General features: G+C 36.9%; 1 pseudogene; it reads right to left on the reverse strand.

The window, feature by feature from the left end:
• The window catches only part of LOC143689660 (vacuolar-sorting protein SNF8 pseudogene), a 44663-nt pseudogene extending 26509 nt beyond the window's left edge, over positions 1 to 18154 (reverse strand).
• Between the last annotated feature and the right edge of the window lie 31 nt (positions 18155 to 18185).

Consider the following 18185-nt stretch of genomic DNA (forward strand, 5'->3'; position numbering starts at 1 on the left):
AATCTGAGCTCATGCTTGCTGGCAGGCAATGCCTTCTGGGAGCATTCTGTGTAGTACGGACTGAGTACACATTGCCCAACATATTGGTAGACCAGAAGAGAGGGGAAAAGAAGCCAATCTGTTCATTGTGATAAGCCATGAACAACAGTTGACCTCAATTGATAATGGAACAATGGAAGCTGGCTTTTTCAGATCCATAAAGGAAAGCTTTAGTGTCTGAATGGCACGTACCTTGCTTCCAGCTTGATTTAGCACAACACAAGCCACAGGTGTCTGCAGCCAAAAAGTACCTGAAATTTGCATTCTAAGGAGCTTGAAATCATCAGGCAATTTTGAAAATATCCAAGCAATCTATATGACTTGGAGATTTTGCAGTGATCTCCCAAAATATACATATCAATTATGGAAAAAAGTGAGCTCTGTGCGTGGAGTTAAGATGTAAATAGTACTCCTCTAGAAAAGAGTATTCCTCTTCCACTAGAATCCCCCTCAGATTTTTGAAGCAATAATGAGCTTCACAAGTTCGGGACATCATAAACTTTAGATTTTTTTCATTCTCAATATGGTGGAGGAACTAGTTTTCAGAAATAAATCACAAGAAGTGTATGCCCAATTTGCTATTTGAAAACAAAAGTAATCATTGAACTCCTAAATAGAAGATAAAAATGTGTTATTTAGTATCCAGATGAATGTATCTTTTTTATTAAGGCATTCTGTTTGCTATATACCATATCTGTATCAACACTTATACCGAATGTGTTCCTGATAAACTTTTATAATTTCTAGCTTAGAAATTTCTTTCAGCAATGATGCTTATATAAGAGAAAAGGCATATGTGAGCATGAATTCATTACTTTTAGAAGATTATTTTTCCTGAATTTCAAGAATTGTCATTTTAGCCTGATAAAATTAACCTACATTTAACCTACTCCTATTTACTGTTAAACATTTTAGATAATAAAAAGGTCATCTAATTAGTCATTTTCTGATTATTTTCCTGTTTTCTTGCTATCCGATAGCCTATTCCATTGAATAAACAGAATCAGCCATTAAATCTTTCATAATTTTTTAATGAGAAAATTATTAAACTTTTCGTGATTTTTGGGGTACAATTTTTCTTTTAAGCTCAAGTGTTTGTCCCAAAGTCAACAGGGTGTTTTTAGGCTCTCCTTTTCCCTCAGCCAGGTCTACATTTCTGACACTAAAACACATAGGCCAGGTCCGAAGGTAGATCAGTGGCAGAGTTCTCGCCTGCCATGCGTGAGACCCGGGTTTGAATCCCGGCCCATGCACTCCCCCAACAAACAAACAAAAAAGAACAAACAAAAATTCAACAAATGGTACTGAGATAAAGGAATACTCACATGGAAAAAGAATGAAATGTGACCCCGCCACACAGCATACAAAAAAAACAGGTGGGCAGTCAGGAAACACAGCTCCATTCCAGTGTCCCACTAATCCTGTAGGTGGGGGGAGCAGAGGTGCATATATTTTTCAAATCCAGGACTATCTGTGCTGCTTTTCCTTGTGTTATCTTGATTTGACTAAGTATATGAAATGAAATCATTTAAATATCCAGGAAGCATTTCCTCAAGTAACATTTCAGTAGTGTAAATACCAGGTCTCAAGTAGAATGGAATGCTCAGGTAATGTCAGATCTATTTATGGGAAGAGATTTTTTAGAGGAAAATGACTGCAGAATGAACACTCACATGATGGGGAAGGAAAGAAAGCACAGTGACCGATCACAACTAGGGTGGCACTGCAATTAAATGAGTAGGAAACAGTGCAGATCGACCAAACATACAAGTGGTTATGATTTAATGCTGTGAAAAATAAGACGCTTTTATAAACCCAAGAATGTCAGTGCTTTTGTGTTGTTTATTGTATCCGAGGGACAACTAATTTCACAAAATCTCAGCAGGAAACAAGGAAAGAGAAAACATCAAGGCAAGCAAAGGGAAGAATAAAACAAAAGGAAAAGAAATAGGATAAAGTCTATAAAACATGAAAGAAATGTAAGCATAGGAAAGCAATTGCAAAGATGGCTCAGAAATCCATGATCCCATCTGTGTAGGACAAAGTTTAAGAAATAGGACAATTATTTTTATTATATTCCATAAAATTATCAAAGATAAAAACTATATTATTTAACATATTCTGACTTTTTGTCCCAGAGTTTTCCTGAAAGTTACTAGGTACGTGTATCAATGAGCAATTCCAAAAGTATGTGCTGCAACAAGAGAAACTCAGAATTTTATATCTGATAGGGGTCTTGGAAGGGATTTAGTTCAAATCCATCATTCTATAGATGAAAAAACTAAGAAATACTTTCCCAGAACCAGAATCCTGGCTGCACTTAATTATGATTCAACGAAAAACAATGAGAGTATGATAATGAAATAATAAGGAAGTAATTTCAATACTGCAAGATAGACATTATATTGCTGACCTGAAAATACTAGCACTCTATTTGTTGTATTATCCTATATAACATTAGCCTTAAATTTAAAGCCATGTGTATTTTATGGGAGGCATTTTACCTGAAGAAGTTCATCAGATAGGGCAACTTCATGCGTTTCTGAAGTAAGCTTTCTTCTTTTTTTGTATGCTGTTTGGCAGGGGTCATGTTTCATTCTTTCTCCATGTGAGCATCCCATTATTGCAGCACCATCTGTTGAATTTTTGTTTGTTTTTTTCTTTCTTTGTTTGCCTGTTTGTTTATTTTTTGGGAGGAGTATGGGCCGGGAATGGAACCTGGGTCTCCTGCATGGAAGGCGAGAATTCTACCCTTGCACCACCAGATAGAAGCTTTCTTTAAAATCTCATTTCTCCTTCACAGAGCAAGTTAATCTAAAATGCTTCTGAAATTATTTGAATCTGGATTCAAAAATACTTCAGACTTTTTATTTATAAAGAAACTATTTTAAAATAGAATCCAAACATTATTTCCTGTGAATCTGTCTGAACTGTTTTTTGAGATCATTAGTCTGTTTTCAAAGGAATTTTTTTTAGGAAACGGAAAGTTAGAAATATCTTTAAAACTGCAGAGTTACAAAATGTTCAAAAACATATTTGAAAACTTTTCCTCTGAATTTTTTTTTTACTGATGTCCACGGGTTTTCTATAACCTTGCAAATGCCATATCAGACTTTACCATACATACTAGACCAAAGGAATTGGATAAAAGACAATTACAGTTTCCAAATCAAAGTTTTTTTTCCATTGCAAAAGTAATAATTTACTTGTGATTGAATTTAAACCTTTTTTTCCATTACAAAGATATTAATACCACTGATGACCATATCATTGCCAGCACTTAGTTATATTTTCCTTAGGGCATTTTTTTCCTGAAACAGTTACTACTCCAATACCCATTTCTTCTTATTTTTTTGTCTAAAATTGTCTTAAAATTGATCTTCAAACAGAACTGCAGGACAAGAGATGAGTGGTTGACTTGAATTACCTGGAACAACATCTCAAATTTTTACTTTGCTGAAGTCTCTATACGTACCAACACTGATTTATGTAATGTCTTTGGTAATATAATACTGTTTGACTCAAGTTCCTTACTATAAATGTTTTAAATAAGTGTATTTCTGTCCACAAAATCATTGCTTTTTATTTTACCTATTCTTTTTTTATATATTAGATCTAATTCACTAGAAACATTGAATTATCAGAGTACCACTTCAGACTTGTATCCCTCCCTCAAAGGAAGTCTAATAACTTCTAGCAAGAGGTGATCTTGAAGAAAAATGAAAATCAGAAAGCTGAATGGTTTACAATAACTGCCTAAGGCACACAGATTAATCAGTAAAGAATTTCTTCCCTGAAAATATTCTTAAAATGTTATCTGCCTGTGCTGTTTGAAATTATGTACCCCAGAAAAGCAGTGTTCTTCTAGTCTTGATTCAATATAATAGGGTGGGATCCTTAGATCAGATTGTTTCCATGGAGATATAATCCAATCAACTGTGGGTGTGCCCTTTCATTAGATGGAGCTGTGACTCCACCCATTTAAGGTGTGTCTTGATTAGTTTTTTGAGTCCTTTAAAAGGGGAAAAATTTTGAGGAGAGTTCAGAGGTGACAGAGCCAACAGGGAGAGTCAACACAAGATTCAGATGTTTGGAGATGCAGAAAGTATAACCTCCCCTCCACCCTGGGAAGCTGTTTGAAACCAGAAGCCAAAGACTCCAGCAGACACCAGCCACGTGCCTTCCAGACCCATCGACTTTTCTTGAGTCAAGATAACTTTGTCTGAATGCCTTAGCTTGGACATTTTAATGGCCTTAGAACTGTGCACTTGCAGTGTAATAAATTCCCTTTTTAAAAAATTTACGGTATATTGCATTCCAGCAGCTTTAACAAAACCAAACACTGCCCTATAAGAAAGATGTTGTCAATTCAATGTAACAAAGATGGTCCCGTAGAAAGATCTGTTTTATAAAGCAGACAACACTGGCTGTGCTCAGACATGACAGTCTATTTTAGGAGGAGTGTGGTCAGTCCACCGCCTACCTAGGAAGGGGAGGGCTTGCATGGCCTGACACAGGAATCATGGAGAAAGAAACTTAAGGGTGTTTGATCTGCCATTATAGGTAGACTTGTGTCCCATGTTAATGGTGGGCAACAGTGGCTCAGTGGCAGAATTCTTGCCTGCCATGCCGGAGGCCTGGGTTCGATTCCTGGAGCCTGTCTATGCCAAAAAAATTAATTAATTAATTAATTAATTTTTAAAAAGGTATGTTGAAGTCATGTCTGTGGTTCCAGAACTGTGACTTTATTTGAAAATGAAGCCTTTGAAGACACGATTAGTTAAGATGAGGCCAAACTGGATTACGGGTCCTGATCTAAGACAACTGGTGTCCGTATAAGGAAAGAGAAATTTGGACACATGGAGATGAAAAGAGAGTTGGAATGAGGCATCTACAAGCCAAGGAATACCAAGGATTGCCAGCAAAGACCAGAAGCTGGAAGAGGCAAGGAAGGATTCTTCCCTACAGGTTTCGGAGGAAGCATGGCTCATTCCACACCTTGACTGCAGGCTCTCAGCCTCCAAATCTGTGAGGCTTAAATTTGTGTTTTAAGCCACCTAGTTTGTGATACTTTTTTTTTTGTAGTTGAAAGACTGGCATGTTAAAGGCACATTGAGATTTATCTGTGAAGCTCTAAAAGGCAGAGCAGAACTCATATGTGGATTCATCAAGGGGCTAGAAATCAGCTCTCTGAAATTAATATGTTTCTAAATACTGAGATTTTCCAAGATGTAATGGTAAGTCTCGTACAGGTTTCCATCTGGAGAAGTTTAATAAGTAATTGCTAAGTGACGCACTCTCTAAGATATTCTAAAGAGAATTTCTACACTGGGTTGTAGGTTGTAGAAGGTTGTACTATTAGTTTGCTAAAGTCCCTTCCAACTGCAAAACTCAAAGATTATGTGATGGTGCTAGAAAGATTTCGATATTGAGAGGGAGATTGATATACATCCCAGATGATGCTTGATTCCTTTCATCACCCTCTAAATCTGGTTTTTGACCGTCTGCTCAAGGAATCATGCACTATGGTCTCAATCTATTTTTTTATTGTACGTCACATAAACACATCAATTAACTAAACAATGCTGCCCAGAATGATCCATTTCTTAGCAAGCCAATAAGTAGAATGTCCACTAAATACATAAAGCTTTCTGCTGTGGTTTTGTGCTAATTGGCGTTGCAAAGCAATGAGATTTTCTAATTTTCTAGTTCTTGTTTTTCCTGACAACATCTGTTGACCTAAACCTGGCATTCAGCATAGCACATATGTGCCAGAAATTGCAAAGGTAGCCAAGAACAAAAAAGGAGGTGGGATATTGTTTGGAAGCAGGGAACAGATACAAAGGAGGGGAAGTGTTTTTTATTTTTTTTAATCACTTTTCAAAATGAGAAGCAAAATACAAATACCCATAATAAGATCCTATGGTTTGGAAAATTGTTTGCCCTGTGACCTTTCACAGGGATATCCAAAACCAAAGGAATGATCAAACCCACCCCGAGCCATCACGGACAGTTGTAGAATTTCTATATGTCCTTATCAAAGAACTGCTTGGTTAATGGAGCCATGGACTGAATGTCACGGTTGTCCCAAAGCAAATAACTGTTTATACAAAGCAGGTAACATTTACTAATTATTTGTTTGTTTGTTTGTTTGTTTCTTACCTTTTTTGCCTTCTTTGTTTCCTGTTAAATTTGCTTTGAAAATCAGAAATACTCCATCCTATACCTCTAATTCTATCTTGTTTTTCCTTCTGAAACATAAAGCAGTTCCTGATTGTTCCCAGGTATCTAAGCTAAGAAAACCCAGAGTTCCAACATACAGAAGAGGGAGTACTAGATGCAGCTATTCTCTGGGTGTCTGATATTTTTTGGAAGAAACCTTTCAATGAAGCCCCGTTTAGTCACATGTTTGGTTGAGGTCTGAGACCTTTGCAGGATGGTGCACTCATTCTGTTTTGCCTCCATATGACTTAATAACATCAAGCAAGCAAAGTGAGAATTATATCACAAGACAAAAATGTTGGTAAACCACCATTTACTGGCTTCATAAATATATTTTATTGCTATTGATGTTATATTGGGAGAGAGAGAGGAGAGACTGAATAAAAAATAATTGTCTTCGCTCAAAGAGATAGCTTCCTATTGCATTTTTACAGATAGTTTTTATTGAACCACTAGTTGCTAAAACTACTGATTACCTCTGGCCTCAGTTGGAAATAACCTCCTATCCAATTATAATTTCCAGAATAGTTCCTTTTTCCTCTTTGGAACAGGAGGCAGCAGCAGTAAAAGGTAATTAGTGAGAACTGCAGGGAAAGCATATTTTCTACACTGGGGCGATGATGCTGAGCTTGACTAAGTGAAGGAAAAGTGACTTTATTTTCTCCCTTTGATAGAAATTTTGACTGTTAATGTTGAAGTGTTTTGATATTGTATAAGACAACCTCCCTGAGGGAGACGGACATTGAAAATGAGTAAATGAAGACCAAGATAATTGAGCTGAGGGCTTGATTGTTTTTCAGATTCTGACAATGTCAATTGTCTTTGCTCTGCAAATAAGCTGGGAGGTAGAAGAGAACATAGTCTAGAAATAGAAATTTCTAAAGAGCTTTAATAGGAAGGAAACGATTTTTAAAAGAAAAAATAGTCAAGTTTTTGGTAGAAAGCAGATATTACGCAAATAAGGTCTGGTATAACAATGTAGCAATGCCCAACATTGTTTTCAAATGAACAGGACAAGAAAAATATTCCACTGTTCATTTACTCAGTAGGACATTTTTGAAGGTGTTATGTTTGTTCAGGGATGTGAAGTCAAGGAGCTTGAAATCCGGAAATGGTGGGAGTGGGGGTGAAGGGGAGACTGTTTAGAAAATAGTTGAAGAAGGACTTCAACTTGGTAAAACCAAACTGAGCTACTAGTTTGTGAACGTGCATGCAAACTGGGCAAAAAGTAAAATTAAAAAATTACAAAGAAGAGAAGAAAGTGTCAGATTTCTAGGGGCTAAAACCAAAAGACCTGCAGCTTAGGCACAAAATGTCCCCAAATCCCAGAGGAGAGGCAAGAAAATTATTTTCTCATTTCTGAACCATTCCCAGAAAGAAATCCAGGAATCATGGTATAGAATGAATATGAGATTCCAGCCAGACTTATTAGGAAGCATCCTCATACATTTAGAACTGAGGAGGACTGTGCCAGTTTGAAACTTGTGTACCCCAGGAGGGCCATGCTCTTTAATCCTGAATTAATATAATAGGGTGTAAACCTTTTATTGCATTGTTCTCTTGGAGATATGACGCACCCAATTGTGGGTGTGACTTTTCTATTAGATGGAGATGTGACTCCACCCATTCAAGGTGGGTTTTGACTAGTTTACTGGAGTCCTTTAAAAGGAGGTTTTTAGAGCTGCTTCAGAGCTGACAGAGATGCAGACATTTGAAGATGTTTGGAGTATTGAGGGAGTAGACATCTAGACATGGACTTTAAAACATGCAGAGCCCAGCAGATGTAGCCATGCGCCTTCCTATGAGATTCTAAGCAAGCCAGAACCCAGAGTTTTGTCCTGGAGAAGCTAAGTGGAACAAGGACCAGCAGATGCCAGCCGTGTGCCCTCCCACGTGACAGACACTGGCCTTCCTTGAGTCATGATATCTTTTTCTGGATGCCTTAATTTGGACATTTTTAAAGCCTTAGAATTGTAAACTTGTAACTTAATAAATTCCCTTTATAAAAGCCAGTCCATTTCTGGTACATTGCTTTCCAGCAGCATTTAGTGAATCAAAACAAGGACGTTAATAATAACTAAATCCAACCTCCTCAATTATAGCCAAAGTCACAGAGGCAGGGGAAATGAGGTGACCAGCCCAAGGGGGTTGGCTTACGAAGCTCCAGTCCTTGGAATGAAGCTCCTGACTCCTTCCCAGGCAAGAACTTTCCCCATTGCCAAGGATTTCCTTCCCATCTAAAGCTTTCTATATTACATCCATTTTGTGGTCCCCAATCTTACACATTTGTGCAATACTACCCTGATTATATTTGCATCCCTCTACTCTGATACCCTGCTCTATGCTGCCTTTATACTTACAAATACTAGCTGCAATTAGTCATTCCTGAAAATAAAGATAGATCAATGGAGCACAAAAATCTGGGTTTAGCCCTCTGAGAGTGGCCAAGAGTTCAGAAGAACTAGATTCTGAAAACCATGTTTCCCTCCCTCATCTCAGGTGTCTCCAGGGTAATTGTTAATCCTATTATATTTTGCTTTCAGAAAAAAAGATAACATTGGCAAAAAACCCCTCACTCTAAAGATATTGACCTGAATGGGGAAACTATGGTTTATAATTCACTTGATGTCAGACGGAATTTTCTGGAGTGAAGAGGACTTCAGTTAAGTGCAGGATGATAGTAGATAGTACACCGATCGTACAGGGATTGCCTCTCCTCCACCTAATGCTTCTTCTCATCACGGAGGATCCCCTATGAGTGAGCTGAACCACAAAAGCCAATCCACACTGCGAATGGCCAACGTCTTTAACTTCTTTATCACACATTGCTGTAGGTGTGTTTCAGGTTCTACTTGAGGCCCCGTCATACCTTCTGAAATCTGCAACTTAAACTCCCAGCTGAATAAGAAAACATGAAGTAAAATAATACCATCTACCATTCTAGCTAAATTCCAGGCCTAGGAATCCCTTCACATTCTAGACACAAACTGTGAAGATACTTTTTTCCCCCCTTTTTCTCCTTTGACCATTAATGAAAGGAAAATAATTTTTTTGTATTTCTATACATAAAAAAGACAAGAACTTTTTTGATTATCCCACAGGAAAATCATGACACAGTAACTACTTTGGCATACCGGAAAGCCTTTTTATATTTTCCTGACTTCACTCTCTTCAGCCACTCTCTGCTGGATCTGTCTGCCAGTTCCTGTGCCAATCCCAGCAGGTGCTGGGAGCAGGACAGAAATCTCATTCTTGCTGCTAATAGATTCATAGCTATTCAGTCCCTAACTGAACCGGTGGACCCAAAATGAACTGAGTGTCTACACTGTGGACTTACTTCCCCATTGCTTTAGCTCTGTCCATAGGTTTTGGCTTCTGCCTCAGTTTCCCCAGCTAGCAGTCCAATGTGTGCTCAGGATCAGTGCAGTGTCATAAATGCCAACCTAAGTTTCTAACCTCTTGTTCTAACCATGAGTCATAATCCGATTATGACAGATCTTTCAGCAGAAGCCTATGTTAATGCCCCTGGGGTTCCCCTACATTTTTGGCTGGGCCTCTCTGATTTTAATGCCCACACAAAACAAATCTGAGCTAGCTGCATCTTTTGTTCACCAAGTCTTGGACAAAGATTCTTACGGTCTACAGCTAGGTCAGTTCCTTCTGTTCCTGTCCTGCCTGGCCTCAGTCTCTCTCCATCCCCATCTTTTAATTAAAAGGTAAGGTGATATGTTAATCCCAAGTTAGAGCACCAGAAAGACACAGTCCCTTTGTTGTAGCTCAGGCATCCTGGCAGGATCCAGCTTTCCACTCTTTCTGAAATAAGGTGTCAGACAAGGATTAGGGAACATTTTGCCCCCAGAAAGACAACCTCCTAAGGCTTCATTCTACCTCATATATCATCGGGATCCAGACTTACTTCCTACCTATTTTGAAGTGTGAAGATTCTCCCTATCCTGCAATTCTGATACATTGACAAATGTCTTAGCATCCCTGCACCCATAAACCGCTTCTACTTCAACATTACCATGCATATCGATTGTTGATTAGATGAAATCTGAATTCAGTAATTCATTTCACCATGAGCAAGGCTGAGGTCCCTTCCAATAGACATTTTTGTCTGGAATGCTACTAGCAGAGATCCAAGAGATGAGAACACAGAGAAAGTAGCTCTTGAATGATAAGCTAGAACATTGCAATGTAGTGAAGTAGTATTCAGAAAATATTTAAGTGTTTGTTCAGTATCCCTTCCTACCTCCACCACCCCAAGAAAAGTGAGGAGGTTTTATGACAGCTGACTACTCCATTATATACTTAGTCACCTGTGGCAAGTTCTGTCTGAAACCCAGCCCCTAGAAGTTCTATCCAGAGTCTGGAATTCATGACAATCTACTGGTGAATGGCTCCGTTCCCTGAGCCCTCCATCCTCATCTTCCAAGTCAAAAGTATATGGACCAGTAGAAAAATTATTTTTAAATAATGGCAGAATCACAGCAAGTTGCAAAAATTGTATATCCAGGTCCTATGTACTCTTAATTCAGTGTTGCTCAATGGATGTTTGCATCTTATATAACTAGAGTACAATATCAGAAAAAGAAAATTCACATTGGTGCAATGTGTGTGTATAGTCCTATTTCATTTTATAACATGTGTAGATTCAGACAGAACTTGTGACAAGCTCTGACTGAAACCCAGCCTTTAGAAGTTCTACCCAGATGCTGGAATTCATGATAATCTTCTGGTGTATGGTTCCATTCCCTCAGCCCTCCGTCTGCATCTTCCAAGTCAAAAGTATATGGAACAGTAGAAAAATTATTTTAAAATAATTGCAAAGTAACAAGAAGTTGCAAAAATTGTATAGCCAGGTCCTATGTACTCTTCACTCAGTCTCACTAATGGATGGTTGCATCTTATACAACTAGAGTACAACATCAGAAAAAGGAAATTGACATTGGTGTAATGTGCGTGTATATGGTTCTATGTCATTTTATAACATTTGTGGATTGATGCAATAGCCACTGCAATCAAGATACTGAACTGTTCCATCATCACATCTTCTAAACGTTATCCCTTTAGAATCACACCCACCCACCTCCTTCCTAACAGCCCCAAACCCTGCCAACCACTGATACGGTCTCCATCCTTTTAATTTTAATCATTTTGAAAGTGTTACATGAATGGAATCATACAAAATGTGACCTTTTGAGATTGGCTTTTTTTCACTTGGTGCAATACCCAATTGCTTTTCATATCAAGAGGCCATTCCTTTTTATAATGGGTGGTACCTATGGTTTAGAAGTACCACAGATTGTTTAGGTATTCACCTACTGGAGAACATTTGGGTTGTTTCCATTTTGGGGCTGTTACGAATAAAGCTGTTATGAACAACGATGTACATGCTTTTGTATGGACATAAGTTTTCATTTCTGTGGGATCCATGCTTAGTTGCATGATTGCTGGGTTGTGTGGTAAATATATGTTTATCTTAAAAAGAAATTGCTAAACTATTTCCCACGTGCCTGCACCGTTTTACTTTCCCACCAGCAATGCATGAGAGATCCTGTTTCTCTGTATCCTCAAGGATTTGGTGTTGTTGCTTTTTTTTTTTTCTTTTTCATTTAGCCTTCTAATGGGTGCATCTTAATGTCTCATCATGGTCTTAATTCGCATTTCCCTAATGACTAATAAATGTTGAATATCTTTTCACGAGCATATTTACCATTCTTATATCCTCTTCAAAAGATATGTCACAATATGTCTTTTGTCCATTTTGTAAGTGTATTTTTTTTTTTTTTTTTTTGCATGGGCAGGCAGCAGAAATCGAACCTGGGTCTCCAGTATGGCAGGCGAGAATTCTGCCACTGAGCCACCATTGCAGTGTTTTTACCCTTGTGTTTTAATCATTCTTTATATATTCTAGATTCGAAACCTCTATCAGAAGTGGTTTGCAAATATCTTGTCTCATTCTGTGAGTTTTCTTTTCATTCTCTTAACAGGGCATTTTGCAGAGCAAAAGTTTTAATTTTGATGAAGTCCAATTTATCCTTTTTTATTCTTTAATGGACAGTGTTTTTGATGTCATGTCCAACAACCTTTCATTTAGCCCTAAGTCCCAAAGATTTCCTTCTAAAAGTTTTATAGTTCTACATTTTACATTTATATTTATGTTCCATTTTTAGCTTATTTTTGTATAAAGTGTGAGATTTAGGTCATCATTCACCTTTCTTTTTCCCTATGGATCTCCAATTACTCCAGTACTACCTGTCATAAAGGATTTCCTCCCTCCATTAAAGTGCATTTACACCTTCATCAAAAATAAGTTGGCTGTGCTTGAGTGGGTTGATTTTTGGGTGCTTTATTTTTTTTCATAACACACACTCTTGAGTTCTGTAGCTATGTAATGATTTAAAACTGGGTAGTATAATTCCTCCCACTTTATTCTTTTCTTTCAAAATTGTTTTAGCTATTCCAGTTCTTCTGCTTTCCATATACTTTTTGGAACCACCTCATCATATTTTCAAATTATTTCGTTAGAATTTTGACAGAAATTGTGTTAAAATTTCAAATCAACGTAGGAAAAATTGGCATCTTTCCTATGTTGCATCATCCAATTCATGAATTCAATGTCTTTCTGTTTATCTTGAGCTCTTTCATCAGAATTTTACAATTTTCATTGTACAAGTCTTTATGTACTTTGTTATATTTATCTAAGTATTTCGTTTTTGAGTGATTTTGATGATAATTTCTTTTTTAATTTTGGTTTCTATATTTTCATTGTTCCTCTATAGGAATACTACAGTAATGTACAGGAATGTTGATCTTTTATCCTGTAACCATGATGAACTCACTTCTTAGTTCTAGAAGTTTTTGTTGGTTTGTTTGTTTTGGTAGATTACTTAGGATTTTCTGCAGACCATCAGGTATCTGTAAATAGGGACAGTTTTATGTATTCCTTTCCCAACTGTATGCCATTTATTTCCTTTACTTATCCTGTTGTGTGATCAAGAATTTCCAGTTACTATGTTAAATAAGAGTGGTGAGAGCTGACACCCTACTTTTGTTCTTTATCTTAAGGGAAAAGCATTCAATCTTTCACCATTTAGAATGATGGGAGCCATGGATTTTTGTAGATGACCTTTAAGAAGTTGAGGAAATTCTCCTTTGCCCCTAGTTTTCTGAGAGTTTTGATCACAAATGGGTGTTGAATTTTGGCAAATGTCTCTTTTCTATATCCATTGATATGATCATGTGATTGTTTTCATTAGCCAGTTAATATGGCAGATTACACCAATTGAGTTTTTAATGTTGAAATGGCCTTATATCCCTGAATATAACTCCACTTGGTTATGGTGTATAACTCTTTTTATATATTGCCAAATTTTATTTGCTAATATTTTGAGTCTATATTTATGAAGAACAATGGTTTGTAGTTTTCCTTCTTGTACTGTCTTTGTCTGCTTTTAGTAACAATTTAATACTGCCTCATAAAATGAGTTGGAAAGTGTTGCTCCTCTTCTATTTTCTGCAATAGATTTTGTAGAATTTGAGTTAATTCTGTTTCTTTGAAAAGATCAATAAAATTGACAAACTTCTGGCAAAACTGATAAAAAGAAAAGACAAATTACCAACACTAGGGATGAAACAGGAGATATAATTATAGACACCGCAGCTATCAAAAGGATAACAAGGAAATACTATGAGTGACTCTACACACATAAATTTGACAACTTAGATGAAGTGCAACAATTCCTTGAAAAACAAACTGCCGCATCTCACTCATTATGAGATAGATGACTCAAATATCCTTGTAACTGCTAAAGAAATTGAATTTGTAACTTAAGGAAAAAAATTCTAGAAAAAGAAATCTCTTTTTCTGGTTGAGATTTCTTTTATGGGTCAAGATATAGTCTATCTTGTTGAATGTTCTATGAACACTTGAAAAGAATGCCTATTCTGTTATTGGTGGGTAGAATGTTCTATAAATATTGATTAGATCATGTTGATTGTTAGTATAGTTGAGTTCTTCTCTATCCTTACTGATTTTCTGTCTAATTGTTCTATCAGATTGTTTAGAGGGATGTTGAAGTCTCAAACTATAATTGTGGATTTGTCTCTTTTTCTATTTAGTTCTATCAAGTTTTTGTCTCACATATTGAAACTCTGTTGTTTAGAGCATACATATTTAGGATTGCTATGTCTTTTTGGTTGATTGACCATTATGCAATGTCCGTCTTCATTTGGGTAATTGTATTGTTTTAATGTTAACTGACATTAACATTTTCATTCTTGCTTTTTTTGAGTAATCTTTACGTGGCATATATGTTTCCATCCTTTTACTTTTACTCACCTAGACTGTTATATTCGTAATGAGTATCTTGCAATGAACTGCTATAGATTGAGCTGTGTTCCCTGCAAAAGACATGTTTAAGTTCTAAACCCCAATATCTTTGAATGTGATATTATTTGGAAACCAGGTCATTACAGATGGAATTAGACAAGTTAATGGGAAGTCATTCTGGAGTAGAGTGGGCCCTTACCTAGTATGACTGGTGTCCTTATAAGAAGAGGAAATTTGGACACAGAAAGTGAGACAAAAGGGAGAATGCTATGGTTTCCTGGCAAACTATCAGTAGCTGAAAAAGGAATGGAACAGATTCTTTTCTATGGACTTTGAGGGAAAGCATGGTCCTGCCGATACCTTGATTTTGAACTTCTAGCTTCCAGAACTCTAAGACAATAAACTTTTTTTTTAAGCCACCCTGTTTGTGAAACTTTGTTATGGCAGCCCTACAAAATGAAGACAACATATAGTTAGACTGAGTTTCTTAAAAACTATACCTTGTAAATCTCATATTTATCAAGAATTAGTGAGATTTCATTCAACTTTATTTTTCATACTTAGTTATTAATCCTGTCACCCTCAAAATACTCTTGTATATTTTCAGTTTTTCTCATATACCTAGTACAATTTATTACAAAAATATAAATAACTACTGCTTATTTGCAGGCATATATAGCACTATAGACCTCGTTTCCAGGTATATTTAGCATTACAGACTCTCAAGGATCTCTTCTGATGATTAGAAAAACAATTATTCAAAGTTATCATCATACATTTGAAGAGTACTTTAAATGTACATTTAACAATTTATGTTCTTAATATTTTAAGCAATCTCTCTGAAGGTTTGTTTATACTTTTGATTTATATTACAGAGAGAACAGAGAATTTTCCAAAATGAAATTATCATAAATAATTGTAATAGATCTGAGTAATTTTTATTTTAATATGAAAGCTTTCATATTTAAAATTCACATTAACCATTCTATGGATCGGCAATTTTCTTTAATTGTGAAATGTATTTGCAACTCGTTTAAGCTATACACTATACTTATATTATATATACACATATACTTCAAATTTTCTATCTTTTACACAAAGTAGCTCAAAGTCACCAGCTCTGAATTTTCCCATTTCCACGTTTGAATGTAAATCATAGCTTATATTTTTAGAAGACACCTACCCCACACTCCCCTACCCTGATTTCATATAAACACCCATAACTGAAAAAGAAAAAGAAATTTCTTTTTGTTCATCAAAAGTAGAGGAGAGAAGACAAGAGAAATGATGACAGTAGGATCATAAAGTGTGAGAGTTTAAATTTAATTTCCCCAGCGACAGGACTCCCCACCACCCACCCCCACCCTCCTGTTCCCCAGCCTTAAGCCACAGAAAGTAGCAACCAGGTCCTACATACAACAGCAAAAATGCTTTTCTACAGAAATGCTTTTTATTTTCTTCTCACAAGAGAAGAATGACAAATAACACAAGTTTTGTCAAGACTTTTCAAAAGAAAGTCATAGCAACAATTTACCAGGGACCTAGCCTGTGCTGATATGGAAATATGTACCCCTGCACACTGTAACTCAGGTAAGCTTTGCAAAAATTCTGAGATATGGGCAGATGTTATTAACCTAGTTTTAAAGATGAAGAAACTGGGTTTCAAAGAGATTAAATGATTTTTCCAAGGTCACTCAGCCAGGAAGAATTTAGTTGAACCATAATTTGACTCAAATTTATTTGACTTCCAGCCTAATCTCTAAAATATCAGATTCTTTGCTTTCCATAATGTACCCCTGGCAGCAAAAAAAACAGGTAATGGGGATTCTTGTTCCAATATTAAAATAGTAACAAGCTCTTTCGTAATGGTAGCATTAAGCTATTTTATTTAAACACTTGTCTTTTTTACTGTATGAAGGTCTATTTGTGCGTAACTTGTGTAACAAATGGAGAGGAATCTTGAGTTAATTTCTGCTTCCCTCTAGTGTCAGAGATTAGTAATGACAATTGCAAGGGTGGCACACTGGATTTTTATCTCCTTTACCTCCCCCCTTTACTAAGCCTATAAATGATTTCATTTCCTCTTCTTCAGAGTGAAGTAAGACTCTGAATTTGAAAATTTGGCCTCTTGGCAAAGTATATCTCAGCTCCCTTGAAGCTTTTGGCAAAATATATCTATTTCCTCAAAAGCAACATTTTCAGTGTGTTATAGAATAAGATTAAATCAATACAACACAATGCAATAAACCTTGTCTCATGCCTTCCATACAAACTGCCTCAAAACAATTTTCAGTCTTAAGTAAAGATATTGGCTTTGGGTCTGCTTCAGAACATCAACCACTGGTTTATAAAATACAGGTTTACAGCCCTTCCTCAACACACGGTTCTGTCTCTGAAAAGTCATCCTGTTTATTGCACAGTTAAATACTTAATAAAAGAAAGACCTTATCAAAGAAAAGCTTTGGTGAGCCAGTTTTCCAAAGCAGTTACGCTCCATTTTAGTTGCTTTACAAATCTACTTTCTATGCAGACAGCTTTACCTGGGGGAAGCTCTAGAACTTCCAGATAAAGGGCAGAGGGGTAGTAATCTAGGTGGGTGCAGATCCTGTTTTTTCTTAGATGGTCTTATTTCTCCCGGGTGGATCTAGACAGCTGCTATGGATGGTGTTGGCAGGATGCTCCAGGGTTTCCCTATCACTACTCAACCTCTTGGCACTGCCACTGAGATTAGCATTACTACCTCTATTCTGCTACAAAAGTTATAGGACTGAACAGTAAAGTCAAGATGTCTACCTTTAAATAGTCTACTTTTCCTTTCCCTGCATCCTATTGTATCTAAATATGTCCTTCTAAAGCAGTGTCAGCACCTTTCTGCAGCTTACTCCATCCGAAAAGTTCAGACCTGACTTTAGTTATTTGAAGTATGCCAGGGCAAAACTATGCCAGGAAGCAAAGATAACCATCAGCCGCATGTGCCATTTAGCCCTGGCTTGCTCTCTAGGATAAAGAGCTTATTGTGATGACAGCAGAAGGAATAAAGGGTACTTTCGGCATCGTGTGGTATAGATGTCCTTTTGCTCTCTTATTCAGGGCAATTGGGATGTCTGATTCCAAGCGGCACACTCTACAGAACACACATTTATGGAGTGAAATCATCAGCATCCAAACTGCACTCTTAAGTATGCCTGTCACAAGCCACATGTGGCTATTTGACCTAAACTTAATTAAAATGAAATGAAATTAAAAATTCAGTTCCTCAGTTGCATTATCCACATCTTAAGTACTTGATAGCAACATGTGTTATGAGGCATTATGTGTCACAGTGTGTTAGAATGGCACATATAGAGAACATTTGCACGTCACAGAAGGTTCCTGAGGACCGCACTGGTCTAGAAGGCCCCAGTGAGGCAGGTTAGATAGGGGAGGAGAGAGGGGGAAGTGACCCTGAGACCCATAACAAACAGTTCCTTTTGAAGCACACACACCTACCTCGCCCCGGCACACCCAGCCCTCGCTCAGGTCAGCACCTGAAAAGAACCAGTGAAGAGTGCAGCTCATCACTCCCTTATTAACACAGCCAGAGGGGGGA

The sequence above is a fragment of the Tamandua tetradactyla genome, chromosome 7, assembly GCF_023851605.1.
Source record: "Tamandua tetradactyla isolate mTamTet1 chromosome 7, mTamTet1.pri, whole genome shotgun sequence".
Classification (NCBI taxonomy): domain Eukaryota; kingdom Metazoa; phylum Chordata; class Mammalia; order Pilosa; family Myrmecophagidae; genus Tamandua; species Tamandua tetradactyla.